The 6,474-nt window shown below is 39.6% G+C and overlaps 1 pseudogene; it reads left to right on the plus strand.

Annotated features, from left to right (window-relative positions):
* Positions 1–6,136: 6,136 nt before the first annotated feature.
* LOC137377960 (U2 spliceosomal RNA) lies at positions 6,137–6,267 on the plus strand (annotated as a pseudogene).
* The last annotated feature ends 207 nt before the right edge of the window (positions 6,268–6,474 follow it).

Raw genomic sequence — 6,474 nt, forward strand, 5'->3', positions numbered from 1 at the left:
AAGCTGAATCATTTTGCACACAAGTGTTTGGCTAGAAGGAAGCACAACAAGCAGGTACAGATGGCCACTGGAGAGACATCAGCTGAAGATTCTGACAAATCACTATACACCATACAACAGGTTGGTTCAGTCAGGTCGATAGGCGCTAAATGGTTTGTGACTGTTGGAATGATGACTGCAGAAGGAGAATATCAAGTCAACATAAAGTGCCAGATAGACACCGGTGCGTCATGCAACAAAATGACCTTCACAGATCTGTGCAAAGTGGCTCAACATGGCAATCCAAAAATGAAGCCCTCAAACGTAAGGTTGAGGCTATATGATGGCACCATAATAGTGCCAAGAGGATAAGTTACTCTGAGAGTTCCAAATCATAGACAGCAAGCAAAAGCCACTCATCTCAGCAGAAAAATGTCTAAACCTTGGACTGGTAACCCTCAACGTGCAAAAAGAGAAAACCCAGGCGATAGCCTACAGGAACAGGCGCTGGCGCTGGAACGAGAACGCCTTTGCCAGTTGCAAGGTGACGCGAGTGATACAGGTGGCGAGGAAGAGGAAGATCTGGCAGTCGTCTCCTCAGGCACCTGAGGTGGATGCTGTGGGGAAGGAGCATTCAGATTCCGCAGAGCGGGCAGACAAAATTAAGGTGAAATGTCAGAAAGCCATATTTCATTTTGACAAAACTGCCAAACCATTGCCAAAATTGAGCATTGGAGAGCCAGTTAGGGTACAAATCTGCAATGTGCTCAACAAGAGTCAGCCCAAGTGGCAACTTGGGACCTGCATAGTTCACCTCGATCGTATGCGGTGGCAGTCCAATTGCACAGACCACAGAACAACCATCAGCCCCAAAGGTCCACAGCACCCCAACATTAGAAATGGAACAACAACTGTTACCGCAGTAACAAGTGACAAGGGAACGACACTCGCTGGAGAAGGAAAATCAACCAAATGAACAGCCAATGACAATGTGCATACATACCATTAAGTGTCTGGCACGATTTAATGACTATGTGTGCAATGCATGTGCAGAGACTAACAAGAATGACAAACTACTAATGTATGAGAACAGTTGTGTGAATAATGGATAACTTGGGCAACTGACAGTGTCAATGGTAATGCATGCACATTTTTTATGTTTTTTTGTGTGAATGTTTGGGATTGAAATGCAATACTGTACCAATGTGTCTCCTGGCTTGCCCTAGTCATGTGAGTTCTACCATGAAGCAGTCTGACTACAGGCAGCCATTACAGCAGTTTCAATAAAGACAGAGTACACACCAGGCTGGTGTCCTGTGAGCTCATAACAATAATTAAGTAATTGCTAAATCATAGTAAATCTAGTCACAGATCAGCAATGCCTCATTATTTTATGTTCATTATAGTGAACAGGTAAGTGCTAGGGAATGGAACATTTTCCCACTTTGGCACACAGATCAAAGTTTGCTGAGTTTGTATCAGCAGCGAAAAAACATTTTACTGTAATTGTGCTTATATCAAAGGAAATTTTGTGTCACTGTGGTGGTTTTTATAGTTGGCTGTATAAAGGGATACAAGCATGGCATTGCCCATTACTCCTCCCTATTTACATCAAAGGCTACAAACGATAGACTGATGCTAAGAAAACTTGTTTCTGTAGGTTTAGGGACTAAAGTTAAGGCCTTAATATTGAGGGTTTTGTGTAAGTGTGAAGATGCCAACACCTGAATGGAAAAAAATAGACTGAAATCAGGCCACACATTACAAGTTTGCAATGTGCAATATTCCTACTTCCCTGTAATATTTTGTAACTGCTGTTGAGACTAAACAAAGTGAATGCAGGAAATCTGAAATGAAACAGAAATTGCTGAAAATATGTCAGAAGTTAATTAGTGATAACTATTGTTAGTTTTTTACCCTTCACTTTAATTTCCCCTCTAACATTCCTTTCTTCATTCTCTTTTAATTGCATTAGTTTCTATTTGTCTTGACTATTATCTTTTGCCAGCTGGTTGCCTGCTTGTAATGAAACCATAGCTTTTCTGTCTTCTGAATTGATGTTATACACAATGATGAGGCAATGCTGGGGAAGCAATCTCAAAACAACATTCATATTGATTTGTAGGTTATATATTAATTTTCAGCTGTCTCAACTACAATCCTTCACTACAACTGTCAATATATATAGAGCGAAAGAGTCTCAAAGTTAGAGAACAGAACATTTTCCTACCTTTTATGCCCAGGACAGGAAGAACGTGGTTAAATGTAGGATGAAGCACACTCTATTCTGCTGCAATAATGCACATAATCCTCATTCTCTGAAGAGTAACTGCTACCTTATTAATGTGACATTTTTACTTTTCATCCCAACCTTTGTTTTGGCCTCTCCTTAGTAAGACTGCTAAACATGTGTCAAATTATGGTCAGTATTATGCCAACCCCATGACAGAAGATTGTCATCCCAGCAGTCTCACCTATAGCACAAGACTACCCATAATGCTGCACAAATTGGCACTAAGCTTTTTGGGTAAGACCTCCAATTGGGTTACATATTTTCAAACTAAATGACTGAGACATGTCATGGACTTGCTCTAATTAAAGCTTATTAAAAGGCTGCAATTATCTTGTAAAAGGAGCTGAGCAAATTATTTTTTGACATAACTGAAGGCCATTATCCCATCTAGACCTTCAACAGACCATCTACAGTGTATCGTATCATGTACTGCACACTATACATTTAATCATCTGAGGGAAAAATCTGTGCAAATATCCCTCATCTCAATGATAATCAAGCAAAGCTCCAGGATACTCATCCACCTTTAACCTTCAACATTAATTGACTACCCTCAACAGACAATAATGAACAGACACTATCCCTCCTGTTACGACTGATGCTGGAAGAGTGCACTGTCTTTCTCTATTTCCACCTCTCCACAGATCACCCAGTTACCGATATGCTCGATCATATCTTTATCCCAGAATAAGATGCACCAACCAGGTTTCTTTAATAAACAACAAAATTATAAGTTTATTATAAAACAAGACCTATCCAGTAAAGATGCAAAGCATTAACACATAGTTTGAAATATGAATGTAAATAGATATTCCCTTCTAGATACCCAACACACACACACACCAGTTAGATAAAAAAAAAAATTTCACTGCAGAGGTCTTTTACAAAAAAAAAGACAAAAAAGAATACTTTGGCCAAATGCTTGTTAATTTTTGAAGAAAAAGGATAAGATATGTTGTGTCCCAAATGGCATACAGTCTGGCGTCCGAGTACACATAGACAGGTCACTGGGATCTTTTCTGGAGCAGTTTTTTCCAGGCAGTGTCAAGAATTAATCTGGCAGGATTTCCAGGAGCTTCTCAGGAGAAATGCGGCTTCGGGGGTTTTTGCTATCACACACTGGATTTTTGCAGGGTTTCTCAAAGAGGTGGAGAAAGACGAGCTGGGTCTTTCTTTCAGCAGGCTACAAACCCAATTGACATTCAAAACAGTCCACACCCCATCCAGAAAGTCAAAACCTCCTGACCACCATAAATTTTGACATGTCACTTCTCTGTAAACATCTCTCCCAAGTCACCAAGGCTTCTGTTGTTTATTTAGCTTAAGTCATGTGACATCAAGTAAGGTTTTTTTTAAAAGCTCAAGTGTCTTCCCAGTAACCCTTGTAGAAAAAAACACATCCATGGAATCTTTCCAGTTTTCTAAATGAACCAATGTCCACAATCTTTATCACAAGTCCCCAAAACATCTTAAGAATGGAGCACCTTCATAATTCTACTTCTACCCCACTCCAAAAATAGAGGATCATCATATCTTTTCCTATAAATCCCAATCCTGTTCCAACCTAGGTACTAATCCAGCTCTGTTTTAAAGAAGCTAATTGGCTCAGCCTTTTGCTGAAAGCCATTCTACAGATCCATTAACCTATACATGGAAAACTTTCTTCAATAATTTGCTTCATTTAAGGCCTGTTAATTTAAACCTCTGTGCTCTGGATCAACGCTCACAGTCCAAATCTAATACTCTACTTATATATACATCATATTTCTTTCAGCATTTTAAAGAGCTAGATTATGTCTTTCAATCTGCAAACTAACTCACTTCTGCAAATGCCCATTCAAAGCTAGAGTCCTAAGTATGAGACTCATTCTTGTTCTTCTCACTGTGAAATGCATCTATGTTTGGGAAAGGGAAAATGCAGGTAACATATCTCAGGAAATCACTCAAATACAGCCCACGATATTCCAGCTAATAAAATAGTAGAAGGAAAATCATATATTAGGTGCAAGCAATACGCTGACATGCTTTCTCTGTTGGAAGTGCTATATTGCAGAATCACTCCTCTAGGCTACTATGATGTTAGACCAAAGGCATGTTACAACAGGTTTGCTGTTTGCAAAATGGATGTCGTGTCATAATTAGGGAGAGCCTGGACCAGTAAAGTCTGATTTTAACATGGACCACTCAGAACTCCCCTAATGGCTTAGTAGGTGAATGCTCCACTGTTGCACTGATCTATACCAGTCAAACTGAACTCTGTGCTGAGTTAGCTGATCTCAATGGGACTGGTGGTGAGGTTAATGCTGTTAACCTCAGCATCTCCAGGTTGATGGGGGAAATAACCAGTCAGGAGTTGTACTCATGATGCTATACCATGCTCATGGTCAAAGGTCAAGTTAGTTTGGGATTGGGTTTCTATATGATGTGTCCCCCATAGTCCTGCTGCGCACCCCCCCACCAACACCCCCCCCCCCTCCCCCGCCACCACACTAGAAATAATAAACTGCCAAAAATCACTGGATGGATTTATACGCAGTCAGTTGAATGTATAATTGAAGACCCGTAATCCAGCATGAGTCAGTACTCTTAGAAGAATATTAAACTCGAAAAGAAGCAGGTACTGTAAAATTGAAAATAATTACCAGACTGTTCAACCATATCATTAAGTTTTAGTGAGGTCAATTATGACATATAACCTCTTTATGTAGGTAAGTGGGCCACCTAATTGGCTGGATATATCTTTGATGGAGCAGGAAATTGAATTATGGAATCAAGATGAAAGGAAATATTAGAGCTTTACCATCCATGCAAAAATTGTCAAAGATAACAGGGTAGAGTTTCCGCTTGGGCCACAATCAGTAATCTGGGCACAAATTGAGCCCAAAAATGTGTTAGTTTTGAGAATTATTTTTCCTCGAGTTCCAGCACAAATTTATTTCCATATTGCCAACATAAAATCTGCCCTGAACCAGGGTAATTAGAATGTAAATTTTTTAAACTTTAGTTTGATAAAATGTTCCTTGATATATTTAAGAGTAATAATATGGTGCAATTTTGTTAATATGACTGAAAATGGGTTTATCACAAAAAATAAACATTTCAACCAGTGTATCTTGTCTACCACCTGTGAGTAACCTAACTTTCAATAACTGAAAGGGACTAAAAAAACTATACAGAACCATTTGCTAGTTATATTGGTGGTGAGTTAGTAAATTATTTTGTCAAATATGCTCTAAATCTTCTAAACGTGACTTTTTGTGTCCTTGTGCCTAAAAGAGGTAGCTTAATTTTTAGAGCCTCCTCAAACGTTTGCAAATGAGCACAATTAGCGGAAACTCAGAATGGTGATTAATTCGATCTGGGGGTATAGTCAGTTTTGTGGGCAAGGCTAGCTTCTAGCAGATTTTTTTTTTAAACTAATGCAAAAGATCGCAAAAACTCAATTTGCGCTGAATGTCATTTGCGCTTAAATTTCCGATGTCTTTTGCACTAGTTTCACTAATGTTTGGTGAATTGCACTGAATAAACCAATACAATGAAATGGAAACTCGAGGCCATAAGTTTTTGCTTCTGCTGTTCTAGGTAGGCAAAATTTGCATCCAATTAATCTAGAGTGGAACTCAATGCAGTATTTAAGAGTGAAAAAACTGAACATTTTCATACATAGTACTCTCTGATACTAGAGTTCAGCATGCTCAAATCTATGGCTTTACTTTGCTTGCAGGAATGATGCTGTGTGTTTTTCTGTAGAAAGCTTTACTGTATTATGTTTAGCTCTCTGGAAGCATGCTACTTTTAGTGCTTTTGACTTCGTCGAGCAGCACCATTCAGCCCAGGTACAGATTAGCATAACTGCTGGAGGGGCCGGCTTCTCGGCCTTTTGGCTAAGATCAAGTGTAGTATCTGTTCTTATCAGTGCTTACTTGGTTGAGAAGAGACCATGATCATTGCCTTTTGATCCTGGGTAGGCTTTGAGTAAAATGGCTATAACCAATTTTCGAGCTTCAGGCCTGGGAGTGCGCAACACCATTCGAGTGGTCGTGAAGGACAAGGAAGGAGATGCACCGGTGGATCGCACCTTCTTCATCAAGAAAATTCTCTTCGATTGCTGTGGATTTCAAGCTACGGACGTCTTCTGCCTGCAGGATTTCCCCAGCAGTGGATACTTCGATGTGACGTTCTGGAACGTGACGGGATGCATC

Source organism: Heterodontus francisci, chromosome 15 (assembly GCF_036365525.1).
Source record: "Heterodontus francisci isolate sHetFra1 chromosome 15, sHetFra1.hap1, whole genome shotgun sequence".
In the NCBI taxonomy this organism is placed as follows: domain Eukaryota; kingdom Metazoa; phylum Chordata; class Chondrichthyes; order Heterodontiformes; family Heterodontidae; genus Heterodontus; species Heterodontus francisci.